This window comes from Lissotriton helveticus, chromosome 2_1 (genome assembly GCF_964261635.1).
Source record: "Lissotriton helveticus chromosome 2_1, aLisHel1.1, whole genome shotgun sequence".
Classification (NCBI taxonomy): Eukaryota; Metazoa; Chordata; class Amphibia; order Caudata; family Salamandridae; genus Lissotriton; species Lissotriton helveticus.
The window spans coordinates 338184595-338210676 of NC_136059.1; the positions used below are offsets into that span (position 1 = coordinate 338184595).

Below are 26082 nucleotides of genomic sequence, written 5' to 3' on the forward strand. Positions count from 1 at the left end.
TTTCTAGTTCTTGTTGGGCACAGTATAGATAATCCTTGCCATTACTGGAGTTGGAGTACTGGCTATATATAGTTCATGAGACTCTGCCACACTATCTGCATGGCCCGATACTATGCCCAGTAGGTAGCGGGCCTAGTGCCCACCAGGTTCTGGGGGTAGACGCGCTGCTAAATTGTGACCATTTATTAAAATATTTTATTAGAATACCCTGAGCTGAACTGACATATTTTAGTAAAGGCACACTGTTGTTTGCTCTTGAGATGGGTTTCTAAGCTGGTAAAATGACTAAGTATGCAAAGGGGCCACTGCTAAGATATGTTAATATTGTTATTTATCTACTTGATTAAAACATTTCTCTGAAAATGTTTATTTTAGTCATAATTCCCTGATAATGGCCATTATAGTAATGATCAATCCCTCAATTTCCTAGTTAAGGAGAGCTATATAATCATAGCACCCCTAATCCCCTTCTTATGACATCACATTACAAATGGCATAATGACTGACATCAATTGTACCAACACCAGCAATTTCATTGATGGCACCCCTGAAGGGCCACCACCTTGTACTTTGTGACATTTGTTTCCAGATAGTTGAAATTCAGCCTTTTCCTCAATAAGGGGCTCTGTTGGTAACAATCGTACTGCAACCTAAGAATTATTTTGAACATCTGTGAGATGTTTTATCAATTATTAGCGTAAATGGAGCATCTTTTCTTCTTTATTTCATCTCTGGAGGACACCTAGATAATGATGGCTGAACTACAGTTGGAAAAACATATGTCGGGCTAGATCATAAAGCAATTTGCATACATAAGTTGAATTCAAGTGGCAAATGTTAATTTTGTGCACCGATTTCCAAGCCTGATTCACTGAACCAGCACAATCAAACTTTGGCCATGGGCAAATTACATCTGCAAATAAGATAATTCTGTCAGTGTAGTTGAATGTTGGGATCCCCAAATTTGGTTGTAGGTTCAGGAGTGTGGATGTTTCTGAGTAAGTTCACTTGAAAAATCTGGTGGAAATCCACGAACTGGTATTTTTCTAGATAGTCACAAAGACTTTTACAATAGTTATCTAACCTGGAACATTACAATTAAATTACTATTGTCAAGTACAATAGAAGAGCTTTTAAGGGTGGGAATGCGGATGGTACACTCCTATATTTGAAGGGGCTCCTCTATAGGAACAGAAAATATGTTGAACTATATCTCCATATGAAGAAAGCATGTGTACAAGTGAATACTCTTTAAAAACTACAGCTCCTGGCATTTTTTGAGAATTTAAAAAAAACATCAAACATTTTACTCTAAATGTCTGGCACTCTGAACCTGCCTCTTGTGAATCAGGTCTCTAATTACTTGATGGAGTTCTATGACCTGGACGTGTAACTACAATACGCTGCCTTCCCTAGTCAATCTCCATGAGGACATCTGGTTGCTGACAGTGGACCTGAAGGATTACATCTCTATTAAAGTCTGCCATGATCCCAATAATATGTGAATGAAGAAGCTGCATCCTTTCCTCGTTCTATAATTCCTCTGAGGACATTTAGTTGCTGAGAGAAGTACTGCAGACATCTAGCTGTTGAGTGTGGTTGGTGTATGTGATGTCGATCAGTGGTAATATTTGTGACCTTATTGGTGGTGTCATGTTTGAGGCTATGAGTAAGTGAGTATTGATGTTAGATAATCATCCATGACTGCAGAAATTCAGAGTTAGAATGAAAATGTCCTTTCAAATGATGAATCTAGAGTTTGAGAACACTAATTAGCAACTGATATGTGTAGACAAGCATAGCATACCTAACGCAAATTGTTCAGCACATATGTTTACATTTATATGCACACACACGCATATAAAATACCCCTCTCGCTCCTTGTCTTTGTGACTTCACACTGTAAAGTTTCAGTGTCTGCTGCATTTCCCTAATTAAAAGTAGAACGGAAGAGTGTGTGTTCCTGTTTTTATTTGTTTATTATGTATTTTATTCTGGGTGCAAGAAATATAATAATTTAAACTGTAGAAATCCAGGTCTTTTAATTTGTTCCATTTTCAATCTTCCACAGTTTTGTACTTTATTTGACTTACGTGCCGTTCTTTTCCACCAATAGGCGCTGTCATTTCCCTTTTCAGGCCCCTTAGTGAAGTCTTGTCACAATGTCAAAGTGTGTCTGCAAAGAAAAATACACAACAAAGGTCAGCATAAAGAACTGAACGTGGTGTATTTGAAGGGTGCAGTGGGTGATGAAACGCATATCAAACAACAACTACATTCTGAGAAACAAAAAAGGACAGTAATGAAAAACACAATTACCTGAAAGAATGTAGAGCAACACCTAAATTTAATACTTAATCTTCACCAGCTGGGGGATCCCCCATCACCCTCCACCACCATGTTGTACCTACAGTTAGTATAGCAGTTTGCAGTCTATATGAAACAAGCTTTTGCAATGCAATAGGTCTCTCCTTTACGCAAGTTTGAGCTATTGGCCTTGTAAATGACAATGCCTTTTATTATGTTTTGGGTTTTAAAACATAAATAAAAGGCATTGTCATTTACAATACTAATAGCTTAAACGCTTGCAAATGTGAGACCTATTGCATTACAATAAGGGGCCTTCTCAACGCTAGTTAGATTGTAAATATCAGAGGAAGAGACCGTCCTGCGACCTTTCAAAGTAGTGATAAATAGTGCAGTGAAGAAGATGTGTAAGAGTTGTAAATTACACAGACACAAAGTGTGAATGAAGTGAGAGCTACATATGATCTGAGTGATAAACACTAACAAAGTGCTCCAACACCTTTCGCTCTGTGACTACACTGTTGTGGCTCAGGAGGAAGAGCGGGAGGGTGGAGCTAGTTCCTGCCCTCTCCGTGATATAAGTGTGCAGTGTGGCATTGTGTAATGTCATTGCTATCTTTGGCCTAACAAAAAACACTCGAGCTGTAGTAGGGCCCCGGCTTCACCTCCTGGTGCAGGGTGGGCTGTGCTTTATGGCAGGCATGGTGGGAGGGAGAGATGGTCTCAACTGCAGCTCCTGCCTCGTAGAGTGCCCCTACTATTACCAGTGAGCGAGAAGCGCTGAGGTGGTGGTATTGGTATTTGTGGTGGTCGTATTGGTGTTAGCGGTATTGGTGGTGGTGGTACAGCTATTGGTGGTATTGGTGGTGGTGGTGGTACTGGTATTCGTGGTTGTATTGGTATTGTGGGTTCTGGTGTTGGTGGTGGTTTTGGTGGTGGGGGTACTGGTATTGGTGGTGGGGGTACTGGTATTGGTGGTGGTGGTATTGGTGGTTGAATTGGTATTGGTGATGCTGGTATTGGTGGTGGTGGTATTGGTGGTGGGATTGGTATTGATGGTAAAGGTACTGGTATTGGTGGTGGTACTGGTATTGGTGGGGAAGGTAATGGTGGTGGTGGTGGTGGTATTGGTGGTACTGGTATTGGTGGTGGTGTTATTGCGGTGGTGGTATTGGTGGTGGTATTGGTATTGGTGGTGGTGGTAATGGTAATGGTGGTGGTAGTACTGGTATTGTTGGTGGTGGTCTTGGTATTGGTGGTGGTGGTATTGGAGGTGGTATTGGTACTGGTGGTATTGGTGGTGGTGGTATTGGTGGTGGCGTTATTGGTGGTGGTGATATTGGTGGTGGTGGTACTGCTATTGGTGGTGGTATTGGTATTGGTGGTATTGGTGGTGGCGGTACTGGTATTGGTGGTGGTATTGGTGGTTGTATTGGTATTGGTGGTATATTGGTGGTGGTGGTGGTATTGGTGGTGGTATTGGTAATGGTGGTGGTGGTATTGGTGGTGGCGGTAGTGGTGGTATTGGTGGTGGTGGTACTGCTATTGGTGGTGGTGGTATTGGTTTTGGTGGTGGTGGTACTGATATCGGTGGTGGTATTGGCATTGGTGGTGCTGGTAATTGTATTGGGGTGGTGGTATTGGTGGTGCTGGTATTGGTGATATTGATGGTATTGTGGTATTGGTGGTGGTAGTATTGGTGGTGCTATTGGTATTGGTGGTTAAGGTACTGGTATTGGTGGTGGTACTGGTATTTGTGTGGAAGGTATTGGTATTAGTGGTGGTGGTGTTATTGCGATGGTGGTATTGGTGGTGGTACTGGTATTGGTGGTGGTACTGGTATTGGTGGTGGTGGTGGTGGTGGTACTGGTATCAGTGGTGGTGGTACTGGTATAGTTGGGGGTGGTCTTGCTGGTGGTGGTATTGGTGGTGTATTGGTGGTGGTGGTATTGGTGGTGTTATTGGTGGTGGTATTGGTACTGGTGGTGGTGGTGGTATTGATGGTGGTGGTATCGTTGGTGGTGGTGGAATTGGTGGTGGTAGTGGTGGTGATATTGGTGGTGGTGGTATTAGTGGTGGTATTGGTGGTGGTATTGGTGGTGGTGGTGATATTGGTGGTGGTGGTGGTATTGGTGGTGGTATTCGTGGTGGTATTGATGGTGGTGGTATTGGTTGTGGTGGTGGTGACACTGGTGGTTGTATTTGGTGGTGGTATTGGTGGTGAGGTTGTTTTAATAAAACAGGCTTTTGAACACAACCGGTCAGGTGGCTTTAGTACATATGACATGTAACACAGATGTGCTTCAGCCCATTAACACAGGATTATGTGCTACCTGGATTTCACATGACTTTCGCTAATCAGTTCTAAACCCATTTTACTTGGGGGGTGGGGGTTGAAACAGACACAAGATAATGCTGGGTTAAAATGATTGAATGCATGCACCAGTGTTACGGGGGCAGCCATGCTGCTTAAAAAAACACAAGCGGTTTCAGCTGAAGCAGCGCATGTCTGGCCTGCAGTAAGAGAAACTCAATAAAGTAGATCGTGCTTACAGACTAAACAACAGGTCCCGTGTAACAACCGAAGTAAAAGGGTCAGTCACCATGGTTGGGTACAAATGAAGGCCATACTAAGGAGGGACTAACAAGCCCATAAATGAATCCGAAGGCAGCATTTACGAAAGACAATGACACAAGCCAATGAAAAAGATAGGAGAGTGGGCGCGGCCTCTCTCCCATATTCTACTACAGCATGCACTCTGCCGCTAGGCTCGACCTAAAAAACACAATTACCTGAAAGAATTTATCACAATATTTAAGTTTCATACTTAAACTTCACCAGCTGGGGCACGTAACCACCCCATCACCATGGTGTGCCTACAATTAGTACAGCAGGTTGCACTCTACATTTACAAAACCTAAGGTAGACTCTATTTTCCAGGTAAATATAAACATTTAAAGAGTTACTGAAGGTTCTTGCTTTACAATATTTTTTTTACTGTTTTCAGTAGTTTAATCTAGGGTCAAACCTGTCAGTTTTGGGGCACACCAAGACAATTTGTCAAACTTGCACATTTATCATTGAGCACTTACCCAGCACCTCTATAGTTATTATTACAACAAATAGACACTGTGGTACTAATTGCTGGTCAATAATCAACTTTTAAAATTTAAAGTTCACATGATAATTAAAGATGTGTAATGATTCGTGAAGACAGGACAAGGAAGTGTAAATTTAACTTCCCATGTAACTTTTTACATGGCAGAGTTCTGAGAAACACCACTAAAACGATTGAATTGCTAAATAGTAATATGGCATTCCCACTAGTAGGCAAGTTATTACCTTGGATTAAATATACCAACAGTGGAAGGCATCGGTTTCGGTTTTACAGCATTTACTGTCGGAGGTGAAAAACATATCAGTGGTAAGAAGCAGAAGGGTGAATTGAAGATGCCGTAAGGGGAACTGATTGATAACACTCCTCTGCCACTACCTCAGTGTGGGCTGACCGTACCTACACCTCTTAAAGGCAAACTCGGGTTAAATTTCATTTTAATGGTAAACACAACCATTTTGGAGCAGTCTTACTACATACAATGGGGTAAGGCCCTTGTAATGCACTTATTACAAGTCGTAATTTAATTATCAGTGCTAAGTAGGTGTAGTGATTTTCAACAACCAGCAGTATTTTTCCCTCTCTAAAGAAAGAATTTTGGTTCTTTCTGTTTACCACCAGTGGTAAGAATACCTAATTTCTGAAGCAAGATCTATTTTTTGTTTTAAAGGTTACTATATTCTGGGCATGCCCTATGAATACTGATTCCTTTCTTTTCTGTTTTATTTCCACCACCATCTATACCATTAGATCTGACCTGCAGGAGAAAGCTACAAGTTGTGAAAATGAGACTTGATAGAAAATGAGACTTGATATAAATATGCAATTTTTTTGTCTGATCACTCTGATGTCTGTTCTCCTACCACCTATAAATTGTAGCTGAGGAATGCCAGCCTTGGTTTTAATGTTACACTGTGTAGTCAGTATTTCACCTGTTAAATCTACACACCACACAAGGACACGCTTATCTTCAGGTGTAAACCACAGGTAGAAACCCTTCACAAGATTACCAAGGAATTATAATCATTTTACAGTCATGTGAACAACTGCAGACGTTTTTCCAGATATGTTACTACTTATACTCTGAACAATACTCAATCTCAAAAGACTTCTAGTAAGAACTAAATTGCATGCCAATATAATGAAAAATAGAACAATGCCACCCAAAATAAAAGGTGTCTCCACAATGATTAGCATTTTTTGCTATGATCAGTTTAGCGAACACAGAAAAAAATACTAAATAAACATCAAGCAGTCTGTGCCTTAAACCATGTATCATATGTGTGCTCAGCGAGTAGCTACTGTGTTAGAGAACAGGGTCAGGCTGGCCTATCGGGCAATCAGGTACTATCCGATGGGCTAAAATGACAGATCAGTGTACGGGCCAGTTTTGTAGCAGTTGCATCTAGTTTTATAGCCACATTTACCATGTTTCTAGTTATTTGCTTCACAAATAGGGGCCACTATTATTTTGGTGCGTGGGCCTATTTTTTTGTCCCAGTTCGACCCTGTTGGAGAAGCTTTCATAAGCAACTGAATCTTCATCAGCAGAGCCTTAAGAAACCAGACAAATAGTATGCTTCGCTGAGAATTTTTCAGGACTCAACAGTGAATCCAAGATCTAAGGATTACAATACTCAACCGTAATTTCAAGATAGATATTAAGAGAACAGTTTAGGTGTATAAATCTACAGGCAGCTGCACAATACTCCGAGGACTGTTTGGCCAGAAAGTGCAGCTTTCTAAGTTACTGCCCTGTCTTAAGAACATCTAAGTCATGACATTCTAGCCAAGACTTCTTTAACGAGTAGCTCATAAGCTACTAGTAGCTCACCACATATATGTGGGTCGCCTCTGTGCAGCCCAGCCTGCTAAATTAGAAGCTTTCGCTTTGTTGAATGAATAGAATATATGTATACCAAAAGTGAAAAGTGAGAAGAGATGGGAATGTGTGTATTTTCAGAACTCAATGACTGATGTTTGGAGAAACATGGTTGCTTTACCGAAATATATTTAATGCTGATATCATAATGTGCTGTTGGGGAGACTTCTTACTAATATTATCAACTTGGTGCCCGGGGCCATGCAGCTATGGCTTTTATGTATTACACATGCATTGGTATTCCACAGTGGCAAAGCATTTTTTACATTACAGTTGGCAACTGTGCCTGATGCACTGAGGTGATTGTTACTGGCAATCTTGCACTTGTTGGCCACTAATATAATCTTGTCTGATGTGGTCATAAAAACAATTCTAATAAGAGTAGTAATTCATTAGTATTGTGTGTTAGTTTTAATTGAACATAAGTAACTCCTATTACAAAAAAGGTTGGAGAGCCTGCTTCTAAACTGACACCTCAACCCATTATCTGAGGCACTCTTCTTTCACATGAAAGACCTAGACCTTGACCTGCTATCCTACAAATTGACATGACATTTAACTGGCTGCACCCAAGCCCATCCTGTTTTTTTTTAATAGCAACATATAATTCAACAAGTTCTGCCACCAATCCAAGGCACTGACCTGCCTCCAGTTAATACTTACTCTTTGAATCACATGGTAGGGCGCTGGGGTCAGGCATTATTTACTACAGTTCCACCATACATAGAAACCTACAGTACAGTCATGTTTAATTCATTGTATTTTTGTAGTGTGCAAATGGAAAGCATCCACCTACATGCACAGGCATTCTCTTTCTCTTTTACACACACACACACACGCACACACACACACACACACACACACAGGCAATGAACATGTCACTGATCAAATTTAGGTTTGCATTTTTCTAATTACAGACATATAATGCCCACAGTTACATCTTTCAAGAAGAAGAATTTCTGTCAACTAACACAACAAATCAGTCTCCCTATTACACTCTCTATCCAAAAGTTCCACATCAAACTCCTATCTACAGATCAAGTACATATTATTCATGCTTTGTGAAAGAGACGTTGATTACAAAACACAAGAGCACAAGCTGTTCTTTTTGTGTTTGGTTTGAATATAAACTTGTGGTTAAATATTCCTTTTTGTTTTAGATGTTTTAAACTCGTAGATTAGTTTGCATGACCTTCATTTAATATATTTCAGGTCACTGATCCCACAGCCAGCAAAAAACATACTTGTCTGATTGGTTGTGACACCAGAACAGGAGATTCGGGATCCCTTACTTAGTAGCACAAATTGGACGTGGGAATGTAATGGCTAAAGCAGCCTGCAAACTCAGCTGTCCACAGAGGCGACTATTCACTAAACAATTTTAACACCTAACTATAACCTAGCTGCAGAAAAATTGAGAATTTGGAAGGGCAACGTCCCAATCCTGATACACAGATTCAGGATTGCCACATGTTAATCCTTGAAAATAGTATTTGCCCATAAAAAAGTTCCATTCCTGCAATGGGAAACTTAGTATAATAATCCACATTTGTAAGCGCGAACCATCACCCGTTAGGGCCTCTAGGCACTGGGGGCCGTCGGGAAGATTAAGCAAGCTATTGCCCAGAGTCACATGGTGCTGGGCTAACCTGCCGCCGGAGCCGGGGATCGAACCCTGATCCCCAGATTCCGGAGTCAGTCACCCTGGCCGCGGCACCACATCTCTCCCTATAGGTTTGATTGAAGGGTAGTACAGACAGGTCCTGCCTACAAACGTTAGTGAAAATAAAGTTACCTCCAGTTTTGTAGGTACTCACATACCCCTTGTGTGAACAGTTGTGGGGAGAAGGCACACAGAGAGAAGAGACTTGACAGGGTAAAGTGACAGCTTCATATTTATTGTGCAAACGACGTATCCACCGAAGTAGGTTCAACCATTAAATAATCATGACTGCCACCCCACACCCATATATACACTCCTCCCCTCACCCCCCACCCCCGGGTTTGAGAGATGCTCACCTTCATAAGCCAAACCCACAAAACAACCTGCTCATGAAAGCAGCTCATGAATTAGATATAAGTGTTTCACAATGTGTCCTACTAGTGTCTACTTCATACAATAACAAGCTACATGTAAGCAAGCAATAACGCCCAAGCGCGACAACGCGAATGGCATGCTCGTGCATACAGCACCTTGCAAGAGATTTCCCTCCTGGAACTTTTCAGAAGTAATTCGAAAGGGTACTTAGGGACAAGGTCATTTGCAACTAATTTTATTATGCAAACTTTTTCACCTGTTTAGGTTTGTATATGTTTGCCTGCTACCCATTTGCTTACTCCAGCCCTTCTCTGAGAACCGGAAAAAAGTAAGATATTGAATGTAACTCTGAAGTAGTAGTAACCAATGGGGAGAACATATCTGACTTGCTTCCCTACCTCTTACGATTCAAACCCAGTGGGCAGAGTTACCAGTTGTGTTTATCCTTTTGGACCATTAGACCAGATTCTGGCGGGTACAATAAAACGGGTAGAATGAAGAGCATGCAAAAGGTGTTGAACTGAATGATAACACATCTTATGCCTTATTACATGAAGTAAACTTGGGGTACAACCAAGGTTAAACCTTAGTATGCACTGCTTTTTGACCATCACCACACTATTGCAAAAAAGGATGTAGGTCACAGTAAATGCAACAAGAGACAGCAACAGCTGTTAAAGCTGCCCCCGCACAAAGCAGGGCCATTTAAATCACTAAATACATGGATAAGACTCCATTTCATGTTAGCAAAGCAATATGTTTCTGTCTCTTCACAGCCTTTAACGGTTAAGGAAACATATGAATAAACTTATAGGAAACACTTCAACAAGTGGACCAAAAATATATAAAGCAAACAAGTACTGACCCAAATGGACACACAAATATCAATTCAAAATGTATTAATACAAATAAATATATTTTTTATTTCATATTTTATTTTTAACGTATATATATCTGAATATAGAAATGTAATACAGTGACACCAAATGAACATAGATAAATCTGTACATGCAATAGACTGCAATTAATACCATGGTTATTACGTCAGTTTCTATTAAGCATCCTAATTCATTAGGTTCATGGTTCACCAGGTGTATAATGGTGCACTAACATATTTCAAAAATTCATTCGGTTATAAAAAGAGGCTAGAAAATATGCCTCATACAATCAATTGACACAAAACATATAACTTATCACAAATATGTAATGGCTAAAAATATACCATCTACGCGTGTTTCGGTTACGGTTAAGGAAATATCCACCATGGGTCCACCATGGGTCACCATTGCGGTTCTTAGCAGACACCATTAAGCTGCTTGTTGCCAAGCATTTAAAACAGTCAGTTGTGTTGGAAAGTGGCTTACATTAAAGTGGTTTGAGCTTGACGGCTCTGCAGCCAAAAAGGTCTCTTGCTTCAGAGGAAGCATAACAGGAAGCATGGAGTGAAGGAGAGGAAAGATGGTCACTATGTATTAAAAGGAACAAAGCACCCCAAAGCATAGGAAAATAGAGGATACGTAAAATGGGTTTCAGTCTGATACGCATGCAAGATAATGGTACTCTAAGACTTGCAATATCTTTTTAACGCTCAGCAGAGTGTACTTTGTTGTTATATAAGTGAATCCTAATAATGTATCATTTACTCGTATGGATTGAACCTGTCGTTCAACATCATTAATGAAACAAGAGCGATAATGTAGACCTACAAATCAGTTCTGAAACCTCCGAGTTGATTCATTTTTGGGCATCATTCTTGCTTCAGGCCGTGAATGCAAGGTATGCTGCTGTACCAAAACCTTTTATCAAATCCTATGACCCACAATATTGCCTACAAAAAACTCCTGCCATGTTCAATGACAGTTTATTAAAAAATTAGCAAGCAATGATTATATCAACGATTTTAGGCTACATTCTTTCAGAAATTATCTAAATTGTGTTACATAGCAAACAGAAAATCCTTTCTTTAAACAAGATTGGTGTCAATGTTTTGGTCAAGGATGGTATTTTCAGCTTGTGACCCATTCTTCAATATTTGGGGGAAATCATGTTCAAAAGACAGCGGGCAATCACACATTCTTCTCAGTTTACTATTTTGTCAATTACTTATTTTATGGCATATTGAAATTATCTTGCTTTTCCAAACTAGGCTACGTGAGCAGATTGATTCAAATGTAGGTTTTTGGAAACACCTTACAAGAGTTAACCTTTGGCTGTCAGTTCTGTGTGTTTTGGAATTTTCCACCAACCACCCTGATGCATGCCCAAGCTCCCGATATATTGTACATGACATCTAGAACTTGCCAGGAGACAAATGGGCTACAGCTCCATGGTGAAAGAGAAAGTTCAGCCCCAATACATAAAGGGTTAATGGAAAAATGCATTTGTTGGTATCTCTTCAGGAGTATTACCTTAGTAAGCACCTACCCTTTCTGATTACACTGTCTCCTATATTCCGTGTCATCTCTAGTTCTTAATTTTTCCACTGGTTATGCAACAGGTGTTTTCCATTTCAGAATCCATCCTGCTTGGCAACGTGTCTCTTGTTTCCAGGACTCACATTCCTATGTTTGGCGATGTCTCCCTGCCCTGATGACGCACGCTCTTCATTATTTAATTTGGATCACAACGCCATCAACAGCTTTAACTATTTAGCATGTGGTTCCTGTGCCACTGCCAACACCGGGGGCAGCACTGCCTGGTTTGCCAGCAGTGGAAATGATTAAAGACATGTCACTGAGAACAATGCCAGCATACAGAAAGGTATTATCACTTGCTAACATTTGTATGAAAGGCGAATCATCTATAAAATATTAGTTAACTTTGAATGTGCTCTCTCAGACTTATGCACAAGCCATTCTACTAGATATGAAGGAAATGTTATACTTAACTCTTAATGGAAGAGCAAAACCACTAATGTAGATTCCAAATCTACCAAGTGCTGTACTAAACGCCCTTTTTGAATCCCTGTTTGAAAGTTTGTGCTCTTAAAAGAGTTTAGCGCTTGTGTTAGACACTCCAGCCCGCATCCCCCAAGAGTAAATGTTTTGGTGGTGGTAGTACTCATTTGGGGCGTCCTATTTCCTTTATCAATATTTCGATCTATTACCCTTCTGGTAAACAGAGTTCGCACACTGATTACTCAAAACTCACACTCTAACTTATCTCGATTATAGACATGCAAGCAGACTATGTCACGTACCATCAAGTCCATAAGAGTTCTCAGCATTACTAATATTCTGCTGTTCTTAATGTATTAACTTTTCTCTGATACAGTAAAGTAAGTATGTTCTTGGTAAGTGTCCACGATTTATCAAACAATATTAGGTCGAACCTGGGCAGTACAGGTGCTGCTTTGCGAGGCATGCTGTATTCAGCTATGAACTTGAAGCTCCGCCCATATTTTCCATTGGCTTGTGTCATTTTCCACTGGAAACCGTTGGTTTTCATTGGTCAATAGGCTTAGTAGTCCCTCCTTAGTACCGCCTTGCCTCATTTTGTAACCTCCCATGAGGACACCCCTTGTTATGTGTGTTGTTACTTGTAGGCTTTAATTTCAGCCTTCGAGCACTGTTTTCTCAAATCGCTTTAACCTGTCTGCCTTGGCAGGCAGGATATAATCTCTCCTATCATTTGTTTTTATCTTTATTGCAATGCAATAGGTCTTGCATTTGCTAGAGTTTAAGCTATTGGCATTGGAAATTACAAGGCCTTTTATTTATCTGTTTTAAAAAAACACATATATAAAAGCCTTGTCGTTTACAATGCCAATAGCTCAAACTCTCAAAATGCGAGACCTATTGAATTGCAAATGCTTGTTTTTGCCTAATGTCTCTTGTTTTGAGAAGACACACATTCAAGAAAGATATCAGTAGGGGGAACACAATGTTATTAGCCATAATATAAAACTACAGGAAGAAACAGCTGCAATATCAAGCAAGAACATTCTAAGGTGGGGAGGAAAATAAATATTTGTCAATACTCAGGCGTATTTGTTGAAGGAAACATTCCAGTGCCTGAGATTTAGGGGAATGAACGATCATCCAGATATGGAGGTGCATGATAACACCCTTTATATATGACAAGGTTTAATTTTACAGCAGCTAATCATTATGAGCACTCATAACATGGCGTATTTGATGGAATTTGAATGGTGCATCTGGATTCAGCCATCCCTGCATTCCTAGAGGGTGTACTACTAGATGCCAGCAACACTGATAGAAACTGAAAACGCTCCTCTCCTGGTCCGCCAGATATAATCAAAGTCCTTCTGAGAGCCTGCTACAGCCATGAACTGGTGCTAAGCAGGACAATACTAGGCGTATCTTGAATTACACCATCAAAGGACAGCGGTGATTTCCTCCTAGTCGCGAATGTACCACAGATGCCGCATATTACATCACCAGATTGCAACAGAAAAAGTAGTTTCTAGGTCCAACGGATCAAAAGTTACTAAAAAAAGAAGCACGAAAAAAAACGCCGCATTTGTGGCAGACACTTTCTAATCAGTATTAATGAGTTAAAACCGTTGCTCCTACAGAAAAATCCGTATTTGTTTAAATGTAAGTCAAACAGGGTAGAAATGAAGAATTTTTCTTTGTCATGAAAATGGTTTGTTTCATTATTCATGCAAACTGATGTTGCCACAGATATATTGTTCTCAAAGCAGTTATTATTTCAAGAGGGCACTTGAGTACAGAAAAGTTCCAGACATTTTACTTCTCTTTTAAAGGTGTAATAAATGAACCTTGCAGTTTCCCAAATCGAGTCACTTACATGATATATATAAAATGAGCAATAGTGTCTGCAACTCTCTGGGAGCTGTGCTCGGGAGCTGTGCTTCTTGAAGCCGGTTGGACAGATCGAGTAAACCCCAAACTGGAGACCAGCTCTAAATATTAACTATAAAAGAGACACACCTTCTACTACAAGATGTGTGGACATGCAGGGACTTCTGCTTAGCACTTAACAACTGCTACACTCAGCAGACAAGGTTATATGTTCATGAGTGCAGTAAACAGTGTTGCATTCAAGTGAAAACAAGGCTACCTATACACATTTTCTTAACAGGTGCATTGTTAATCTTGGAGTTAGAAGGGATGGTGTTAAGAAAAAAGTGTTCCTAAGCCTTTCTTGCCAAACAACATTATCATTTGCTGATAAATAACGTTTTAATAGTTACTGAGGAGTGAGCGCATGTTTCTTTCCTATGAAGCCTTTGAAATTTGCATAGTAATTGGAATCCACTTTGTATCAAGCGGCATTAATATGAAAAAAATATATAATTTATAGTTATAGGGCCACAAAATGCATCGAATATTGCAGCATAATTTGCCTTATTTATCCCATAATTTAGTCACGTTGCAACAAAACGTGACCCTCCATTGCCACATAATTCAAGTGACCCTGATAATACTGCATAACCCCCCTTTAAGGAGCTGTTGCAAAAAATAATTAAAATGTTTGACATTCACCCGCTATGTACTCAGCAATGCAGTGAGTACATCATTGACTGAGTTCTTATTGTCCATGTTTTTCACCAACATCACATCCTTAAACAGATATGGGTAACAAAGACCTGCCTAAGCAGAACATGAAATGGTGTCGCGGAATAACATATCATCACAACATTGTACATAGCTACCCACTGGCAGTAGAATTATGAATGCATAAGAAACAATGGTAGAGGCAGGTATTTTTCAGATTCAAAGTTTGTGATAAGGACGGGTGCTTTGTCACTCTGCGGCACAAGAGTATTACATTGAGTAAAGTTGTTACTTTGCTTCAGATTCACAGACTTTGGGGCATTTGAGGGTTATTCTAAAACTAGTATGAGCTAATACTATTCCTAATAAACAACAAAGAATGATTGCCTCATAAGAGGTCAATGGAGCAGAAGTGCAGACTGATGAAATGAAGAATTTAAATCACAAAAAATAATTAACATAAATGTTGTTTGCCAAAACATAAAAGAAAAATGCCAAACTGTAGTAAAATGAACCAAGCCCCACAAATCTACTTTTTCAAAGTGGTAAAACAGAAGTGCCAATAGAGCCTGCATGAGAAAAAAATGGCAACCACATGAAAGGTAACTTGATATTTCAGCAAATGCGAGTCGCCCTGAGTGACCAGACTGTCTCATTAAAGGATGTGCAAAGGTTTCGAACTTGGCTTCTTCCAAACACTTCAAGATTTTGTGTACACCTGCCTTATTGTTGACCAGTTGATGCCAAAGTTGTTTTTTAATAGAAAAATGCAAGTAATGCACCACAAAAAATCGAAAAGCAAACAAATAGGCTTTAGCTGTTTGAATTCATGTGAAAACATGTCTGTGCTGTGAACCTCACAGTGGTGATATTTTGTAAAGGCCCCACACTTCACATCGTTGTAAATTTGAGAATATTTGAACTTAGTACACCTCTTCCAGCAGAATTTTAAATCTACAAGATCAGTTTTAGTCCCATTCTCTTTTTGCATATGTCCCATATATTCCACTGATTTTATTCTGCGACTGAAAATCACTTTTTGTTCCATTGACTTGCTAATTTTGTTTTCAAAACCTACATTTTTTTCCATTATCCCAGAAATGAAGCCAGCAAAATATATTTAAGATTTTACTAATTGTTCCGATTTAATGGTAATTCCCATTTTCTATCTTTTCTATTAAACCCTGCCCATTCCTAATTGTGGACATGTGTCAGAACTATAAATATACTGTCTACAACAAATTCCTGGACTGTACTGAAGAAACAACTGAGTAAAGAGCATTAGCATTTTCTGCCAGCTCATTTTGGAAGAACTGTCCTTTAACTAAATTCAGTGCAGTTTATGGCGACTGTCTGCAGATGAACAGTGCCGGGGATTTTGCAAGAGCGGTCGATGAGAACTGGCATGTGGGACATTGTAAATGTTCAAAATGTAGGGTTCTGTGCTTTCCAATCTCTCAATATTGCAAAACTATTATGTCTTACTTCATACTCCTGAACAAATTGTTCTGTAATCTACCAGCAACATCAATTTATATTCAACAGTATTCCCGGCTGACTGCTCCCCACATAATTATACATAAAATGTAGCTTTTTCTCTGAACGAAAAATTAAAATTATAATGAGAAAAAGTTACAGCTAACAAGCTCCAAATTCTATGAAATATTTAACAGTAACTCTGAGTCGTTGCATTGCTTCAATTCTTTATCTACAAAACCTGTGTTTTATTTCTATATTCTCCTCTTGAAGTTTGTTTAAACATGACTAGATCTTAGCTGTTTTTAGTTGGATATTATGTTTACGGTGGTTGCTTGAAATGCACCCCCTTCTAAATGCGGGATGTTATTTCTCTTTCTGCAGGACATTTTCACTTATATACCCGCTCCATGTCTGAGAAGAATGTGGAACTAGGTGTGGTCAGAAGACTGAAATATATCTGTGTGAAAAGACAGGGTATTGAATTCAGCCCTCACCTCACAGTATGTCCATTATCTGTTCATAGGTGAAGAGCCTGCCTGAGCAAAGCATACCTGAGGCTGACTTAAGTGCTTGAGTCAAAGCTATTACAATGCAAGACCAGCTTGAGCCTTAATTGGCCATCTTAATTTTAAAAGACAAACACCAGGCAAATGACACCTAGGCGCATACGCAGGTCTGTTTCAAAAGCAGGTACCAAATTACACAACAGTCGAGCTTAGAACGTTCTAATCATAGAAGGATAAAAACAAGCATTGATGTCAGAAAGGCTAAATGCCTATTTACCATGTTGACCTTATGCACTAAGAGTGCTCTCGCTCTTTGGCAAACTGACTGTATTGGACCTCAGTCCTTGGCCCAAAGTAAGAAGAATTCCCTGGATATTCTGCTTTAAATGGCAACTGTACAACTTTTCTGACCTCCTTATTTGAAGTGAAGAGAACACCCTCTTACTAGCATGAAGTATCTACGTGGACACCTCATTCATCCTCCTACTGTGCCCATGAGAATATTACTGTTCTTGGAATCAACTGACTAAGAAAAGACATGAGCTCAATCACAATAACACAAGGAAAATAAAGCAGTACTGAGGCATTCAAGAATACAAACATGGTAAAAGCAATCATTTGTGGGTTAAAAACGACTCTTTAGAAAGGCAGCTCCCATGCAGCCGCATTCTGGCAAGAGTACAGGTGCTGCAGGCTGGAATTTGACAATAGTGGAAAACTGGAATTAAATCAAAGACAAAAATATAAAAAGGAAGCAAGAACAATGAAGACCCTAACTTAAAGATGTTCTTCAGGCAAAAAGTTCCCCAGGCTCCTTAAAAACAGCAAGTTCACTCAATGAAACACTACCTTTTGGACAGCTAAATTCAATTACTAGAGACCGAGAGCTGTGCTTCTGTGAAAAATTTCTATTGGAAATTCCAAAGACAAATAGAGTGACGTTTGGGGAAATGAACTTTCTGTAGATGTAGAAAAGGAATGGGACCATCTCCCTCAACAACTACAATCACTCTCCAACATAAATACATCCCGTAAGAAACGTAAGATCTTACTGTTTTAACCACTGCATTGATTGTTTAGTTTTCCTGTATTGTATTTGTTTTTGTAGTTTACCTACTTTTTGTATTTTTAATTTTCCTTCGTTATGTTTCTCAGTTGATGCCAAGAAACCTCGGTGAATATGGTGCTGACAAATGAAATACAATACAACATATATAATAATCAATTAACAATTGAATGTAGTATTTCTCAAAGTATATTGAAAACTGTCAATCAGCCATAATGTCCCCAATGTCAGAGAGTTTGCTCAAATTCATGACTGAAAGAGTCAGTTTCCAATATTCGGATAAGCTGGCCCATGAGCACTTACACTAATTGGATCCCAGTACCTCTCTCTCCAAGAAACTGCTCTTCTCCTCCTCAGTCAAAGCACTGCATACAAGCTTTGAATTGTATTCCTAACCCTTTCCCATGCACCTCCTCTACACTACAAATCAAATGCATACAATAAACTGACAGTATAGCTCCAGTGATACTGTAGTGAATACATGTAACACTGGCTGAGATAGATAAACAATCATTGGCAAAGCCAATAGGTCTGATTTTATGTGCCAACAAAGGCCTTCACAAATGCTGTTTACACGTCTAGCATGCATAAATGCTGGTAATCACAATGACGCCACCCTATTTGCTTTGACAATGGTAGGAAAACTAAAAATGCAATTGCTTACTATACAGGCTGCATAAAGGAGATAAAGAATTGAATGTGAGAAAAAGTGTGTTGATTAAACCTATTTTTCCGGTTTAAATTAGTCCCTCGTGCAATCCAATATACAGCACTTCCCTAATTCTATTTTATTCTGTAGCTTTTGTATAGCATGGCTACCAAAAGGCTTCCCAGCACTGCAACAGATGCCAAAAAAACATGGGAGACCTAGAAGTTATTGGCTGAATAGTACACCAAATAACCAATAGCATGAGGCGAGAGAACAATATATACCTGGGTGAAGGCAAAAAACAATCTATGTATATTTTAAAGAATGGGGCACATGCATCAATATAGGCTTTTTTGATTCCTTAATTGCAATTATGAAGGAATCGCAAAAGCCTATGCATGTAGGAATCGCAATAAAATTAGCGATTCCCAAACATTCCTTAATTGCGACTCGCAAATTGCGAGTCGCAATTAAGGAATCCCTTCCCATTCATTGGCTCATAGGAATGAATGGGAAATTGCATGCGCAATTTGCGAGTACCCAATAGGTACTCGCACATTGAGCATGCAATTTCAAGGGTGCAAGGGTGTCAAAAGAACACCCTGTTGCACCCCTGAAATTGATCTGTGCACAAATGTTGCGCACACACATGCCCCAAAGGAATGTGTGTGTGTAACCTACAACTCTGAAAAATGCACTTTGGTGCATTTTTCATAGTTTTTGCAAATTATGATCAAGTTCAAATTGATGGTAATTTGCAACCCCTATTAGCGAAATCGCTATTTGCAAGTTCATCATGCATTTCATTTAAGGAATCGCAATTTGCGATTCCTTAAATGCAATCGCAATTTAAGAAATCACAAATTGCGATTTCTTAAATTGCGAGAGCCTTACAGTTTGATGCATCGCAGAAGACTTTTTTGGTTGGGCAAACAGCTGATTTTTGCGAATCGCACCGTTTGCGCTTGCAAAAAAGGTTGATGCATGTGCCTGAATATGTCTCGCAGGCAGCTGCGCTGCCAATCAAGACCTAATAAAAGTGACACTAGTCATGTCCATTTAAACACCAGATGCCCAGCTCAATGTATGTGTGTGTGTTTGGCAAGCCACTAAAGGCTCAAGCATTCAATTATTATTGATTTTGAGAGTTGGGTAGTAACCCTAGAATAATCCGAATAAATTCCACAAGCAAAGGAAAGATAGGGGAAGATGTAGCTAGGTATTAATCCTAGGCCAACGTCACTGAAGGCCCACAATTCATTGATAAAATGTATGTTTTTGTTATTTTGAGTCACATGACAGACATAAAAGACGATTTAAAATGGTCGATAGTTATTCATGTGAAAGATACAACTGCAATAAAGTGACGGTAGTACACAGTTGACCAGATATGATATAAGACTGGCTGTGGGCAAAAAATAATATTAGTAATATTCACCTAATGAGAGGTTGTTCAGCCTATCCTGGTTATTCTTTTGGCATGCTAAATCCGTCCCCATAAAACAGATTAAGCATAATGGACAAGAGAGTTGGTAACAGGGACAAGATGAGACAAGAGACATTATGGACAAAAGAGTTGGTAACAGGGACAAGATGAGACAAGAGACATAGGGTCCCATTAGGAGTCTGGCGGTACTTACAGGGACGGTCTCCTGACCGCCCGATTACAAGTTGGGCGGTGGGACTGCCACAGCACTGCCGCAGCCACCAGGCAGTGTTGTGGCGGTCAGGAGGCATCCGTATTTGTGGAAGGACTGCAATGATCCCACCAAGCATATTACCAGTTTCCTCTCTGGTAGGGTTTACATGGAGGTTCTTACTCCATGTAAACCCTGGCGGCGAGAAAACCTGTGCCTCCTTCACCTGTGGATGCACACAGGGGGGCACAACATGTACCCCCCTGTGTACAAGCACACACGTTTCTTCATTGCATTAACTATTCAGTCTGTGCCATGCAGGAACTGTTTTTGGCATTCACATTACGGTGCCTGTTTTTTAAGTCACCGCGTGGGAACACCAAAAAAAGCCATCCAGACACAAGAAATAATAATAATCTGGCGGGTGGCCTCATCAGGGGTTTAGTGGTGGGAAAGGAGGTGGACCTGGTGCCACACCACCAAACTCGTAATCAGACCCATAATAGACAAGAGAGTTGGCAACAGGGGTGTGTATGTAATATTCTTTGAAAGGCCGAATAGTTGGGTATAATGGATATATGGAGTGAAACATAGTGGCACTTATTGACAATACAGCAAGCAAATGACGTGTAATCAAAATATAGCACTTATGAATGCAAATAGTAGATTCTTATTCACAGAATTAGGATTTACAGAATTTTCCATCTGCAGATGATGTTCATGCTTAGCTAAAAAACCCAAGACAAGTAATTTCCACACATTCATAAGGAGTGATGGAATATGGTGTTTTCCCACGGGAGCTTAATGCGAGATGAAATTAACTTTGTTGGCAATCACAAATATTTATTTCTAACACTTCATTTGCATACAGTGGGAGTAAATGGTTTAGAAAGTGTGGTAAAGTTCAAAGGGATGCAGGGAAAGGGATTTCTTCATATGGCCAAAATTAATTTGAAGATCCCTTTGATCCCATCCATGCATCTACAAATTGCTCTAGGAGTGTACTTTTTGGATACAATTTAGGGGAGCAAGAATATGACAGGAAATCCAAAAATTAAATAGTTTATTTCTTAGTACAAACAGCTGATTTGTGAAAGCAAAAATGAAGAACACTTCACAAATTTTGTATGCTAATGCCTAAGTGGATTTACAAATTATTTTAGTGAATCAAATCCTTTATTTTTTTACTTTTAACATGCCTATCCAGCATAATCAGCCTACATCCTATATGCAGGAAGGGTTAAGATACCTAGAGGGCGCACTCTCAATTGTGGGTTACGTATATTGCACTATTTATTACACGAAACACCTACAATTGTGGCATTCATCGTGGAAAAGAATCCTTGGTTGGCTGATGCGTATAATTAGCAGCGGCGAGAGACAAATCAATATAGGCCAAATGGTGTTATTGAGTCGTAAGAATGACTCATTATTCTATTTGGTGGAACCATTTTCGGGAAAGCGTTTTCTTCCTGGAAAGCTGGCATTTTGTAAAAGTACTATTTGATGTAAACTGCCCTTCGGAATTACCTTCTCAATCTGGAAAGTGGATGCACCTAAAACAATCATCTTGACTCTCATCCATCTGCCACCAACATGTAATGTATGCATATATGATCTGTGTTTGTTAATCTTGTGTACTATTTCTTAATCATCATTCATCGTGTTTCATACGCAAAAAATTATGTCCTTGAATACGAGCATAGCCCGAATGCAATAATTATTTTACCTGTTAAAATCCGATCCCTTGATAAATATTTGCAGATTTGACCCGCTGTTGAGTTCCTAGGAAAAATATTGGAGTGGTGACCCAAACTTCTCAATACTCTTAAATTTGAAGTAGGAGGTGTTATTATCTAACCTGTTTGTAATGAAGTCATATACGTACACCATGTAAACTGTACAGAACTGATAAACAGTGTCACTATTATTATGTAAATTTCTTGCCAAAATAGCTTCTGTTTCGAATGCAAAAAACAAAATAAGTGAGGAGCAATGATTTGTTTCATTGCACAATGTTCTTTTTTAGGGCCATGGCCGTTTCTCGGACTGAAAGCCACACCACCGCATCCATGGGTTGGGCAATGATCAAGAAGCACATGATGTATATGGAAATATTTTCTGAGGAAGGAAATAATTTGCATATAAGTACTTATAAATCCCTCAAACTAAACCAGGATGAGTAGTGTAAACACCTGTTGTCAAAAGGGTAAAAGGATATGGCAGGGAGCGGCAGAAGATCAAATATAGCTACGTGCTTGACGTGATATCCAACATCGATTTATTCTCATGTGATGGCCCTACCAGGAACTGTGTGTAAAATTCAGTTTGGCTGAGATCCACTTCTTACCTTTCTGCAAAAACAAAAGATTTCACTATGTAGGCCAAATACCACACAACAAAGCACAGCACGATTAAACAAATTGCCGGATAGCTGCATATAAATAACACCAGCGGTATAATTGCTCAGACTGCGTTTAACTTCTTGACATATTTGTCTACTTCATTTTAAAGAAGCAATTTTTGGGCTTGCATATAATTGGCTTCAACATTTCTCCGTAATACAGGCAAATTTGACTGGCCTAGGTCTTTGCTGTTTCATTTGTTTATCGTATTTATGTTTACAATAGCACAGATTTTTGGCAAGAGTGCAGCTGGCATAGCTGCCAAAATATAGACGAGGTTTATCACTCAGCATGCAAAGAACTAATTGGCAAATAAGCTGCTTTAAACTGTGTTAAAACTTTAGAATGTTGGGAACTCCATTGAAGACAATAAAGTGGTTCAGGGCTAATAATGGCTGGTATAAGCCTTCTGCTTCAACATTCCAAAGTGTGTCTTTCTGTTTTTCCCTTTTTAATTTAAAACATTCTACTCTCAGTTGGTGGAATGTTTGGAATGTTCTAATTGTCTTATAGCCCTTTGCCTCATGCAATACTGGCTGTTAAAGTCCCTCTCACTTGTTAGAGGCCCTTGCCTGGGGCTCGGGCCTATAACTTGGGTTCAGAGCCTTTATCAATCGATGTGGCCCTGCACAGCAGGCTATAAACCTATAGTAAAAAGGTGGACTCCACGTTCTGTGAGCATGTAGACACAATATGTGCTAGTTACCAAAGCTGGGCCAGACAGGGAACAATCCCCAGTCCTGACTAATAGTTTTAAATTAGCTGTGCGTTGCACAGTTGGGTAAGCATAGCGAGCAATCTGACTCTCTCCAGTGGGTTTGGAAGAGGCATCCCACTCAAAGACAAAATCCTTGGGATATATGCATATTACAGCCAGTGCTCAATTTGTGCCATTAGTCGCAGGTGTGGGCACCATCACTCTTTTTGGGTGCCAGGACTGATTTTTTCCTCAGAATTTGACCCAGAATAAGCACGACAAAGGCAAAAAAGGGAGAAAAAATGAGGGAAAGAAATATGTTAAAACAGCAACAAAGGACAAAACCAGGGTTGCAACGTGAGATAAAGAGCTACGATATGTATGGTGGTGGAAGAAATAGGCAAGATGTTTAAATGGTTTCATCCTGACAGACCCCAAAATCTGCCCATAGATGGAGGGCATCTAAGAAAAAACGCTGGCCTCTGCACTTATTATTTTACAAATTAGGCACGGATTCCAGCATATAGTTTCAAACATATTGGCTGAGTGCTTTCAAGGGTTGGAAACTGCCTCCCATCCAGTCTTAAAGGCACCCCTCATGCTTGGAATCTACTGGAAAATACAGAATGGACAGCCTGACCTTGTACGAGAGGGTTAACCCAGTGCTGTCCAAACAAAGCAATATTTGTACTTAACAGAGAACCATCATCAACTCATCTGTCTAGAGGAACGGACAGGTCTATAGTGGTATCATGAGTTTTTATTGATGCTGAGAATCTTATGTTGCTCTTCTCTTCTTGTGACTTGTTGGATCTTATTCAAAGATACAATTGTCTCTGCTTCCCACAAACAATATCTGTGCTTTAAATCGGTGGTCTTGTATGACCTGCCCACAATGAGGCTACCAACGTGCCATGTTTTCAATTAGGAATATCTTAAATATTCTACCACTTTTATGTGGTTCCAACTTGTGTTCCTACTTCTGAACAGGTATCAGTATTGTGAAAGCACCAAGTTTGGTTCTTTAATTTTGATACAAATCGTTTACTTGCAAATATTACATGGGAAGGTTTGGGTGTGGTGCAGGTTGATTCTGCTTTTGGGAAATATATACATAATTCGATATATATTTTTGATTCTGTAATTAGTGTTAATACTGGTGTAGATACAGCCATGAAGAAGTCGAGGTATCACTTACCTATTGATGAAATATGTGTAGGCTGAACCGGATTATTGGCTAAACTGTTGCATTTTGTCTGTACAATCCTACCATTGATGGGACTTTACATTGGCTGTGTGGAACTTTGCAAGCCTGGTTTGTGAAGATTTATGGACTACACCTCCTTTGAACCAAACAGATGAATTGGATAAAAGTGGACTTTACATCATTTACTGTCAGAATGGATATTGACACTTTATTATAACCTGAGTGCTGGGATTATTCTGTTGAGATTGTATGTCCTCCTGTTGGAGGGACATATATAGGGTTGTTTGGTAACCAACACTTTTTCCTTTGAGCACCATCTAAGCTAATTGTATATGTTTTCTACGTTCCTCACACGTAGTGGAGAGTGCCTATTGTTGCTTCTTCGATCTGGTTACCAAAGTGTTTATCAGGTACTCCTATAAAGTTAACCTATCGCTAAGAAACTTGAGTGAATGCCATGGAATGGTTTCAGATTGAGGGCACAGGACTAATCTCAATGAGCAACAATACCCAATAACTTTGAACTAACCTCTAACCTTGGGTTCCGGAGCAGCGTGCTGCCTGGTGTAAAACGCTCCAACGCCTCGTCTGGGGTAGTAAGCACTATGCAAATACAAGTACAGTATGTACTTCTTTTTTTTAATTGTGGGAACATGAGGCCACCCAATGGTTAAGGCTGGTTATAGAAACATCTAAAACTACTCAAAACACCATGTATATGTGAATTTACATTGACAACTTATAGTGACTGTACATTATCAGTGACATGGACAATACAACAGATAAGCAATGCAAACATCCCCATGCAACTGGGTAATTTCGTTCTGTAGTATTCTGGCACCAGACTTTCTAGGAATTAATTCAGAAAAGCTACAGTATACCAGGAGAAAGTTACCATGAGGAACTTTGGGAATAAAATCAATGGAAACAAACACAAAGAAAGAATAATGTTTTTGCTTTCTGTCACTTTGAGTACTCCAAATAAAAAACAGTTGGAGTGTCTGGTGCCAAACTGCACAGGTGAGACTTGGGACATAAGCACAGCTGACAAGGAGTTGTGGGAACGGGTTCACAAATGGACTGTAGATATAAAAAAACTGCCAATGTATACTCCACTTATATATCTGTATGTTCCCTTTTTATAACAATAAAAACTTTTAAAATAAACCTTCCCTAGATGCGTGTAGGGAGACTCTCCTTGGAAGAAAAGTTTTAGTATTTATTGGGTTATTATATTTTCAAATCATGACTAAAATTCCATATCTGTTCAAAGTCATTCAGCCCACCCTTACCATCAAACGAACCCCAGAGAAAACTAGGGCTGGTTCTACCAGCACGTGTGAAATGACTGGACTTGACTTGCAAAAAACAAAGACGAAGAAGATGCGGCGGAGTGTGAAAGGACACTGAAAGGAAGCCAGGAAGGGCTGGGAGGAGGTGCAAAGAGCACACAGGGTAGAAAAGAAAAGGTAAACAGATTAAACTCTGTTTTACGAAAACATGGAAAGAGGGAAGGAAAGTAAACAGCAACCACAACGTTCTCCAAAATGTGGCACAAGACGTCGTTCTATAAACATTGTTATATTGAAACCTCACGGGTTTCGTGTTTT

General features: G+C 39.6%; 1 protein-coding gene across 2 annotated transcripts in view; it reads right to left on the reverse strand.

Moving 5' to 3' along the window:
* LOC144817963 (prolactin receptor-like) overlaps positions 1-26082 on the reverse strand; it is a 552158-nt gene that overhangs the window by 352859 nt on the left and 173217 nt on the right. For both annotated transcript variants that reach the window (XM_078674935.1, XM_078674936.1), the window contains exon 2: positions 2094-2176. The gene's annotated coding sequence lies outside the window, so the exon portion shown is untranslated. The remainder of the gene's footprint in view (positions 1-2093; positions 2177-26082) is intronic.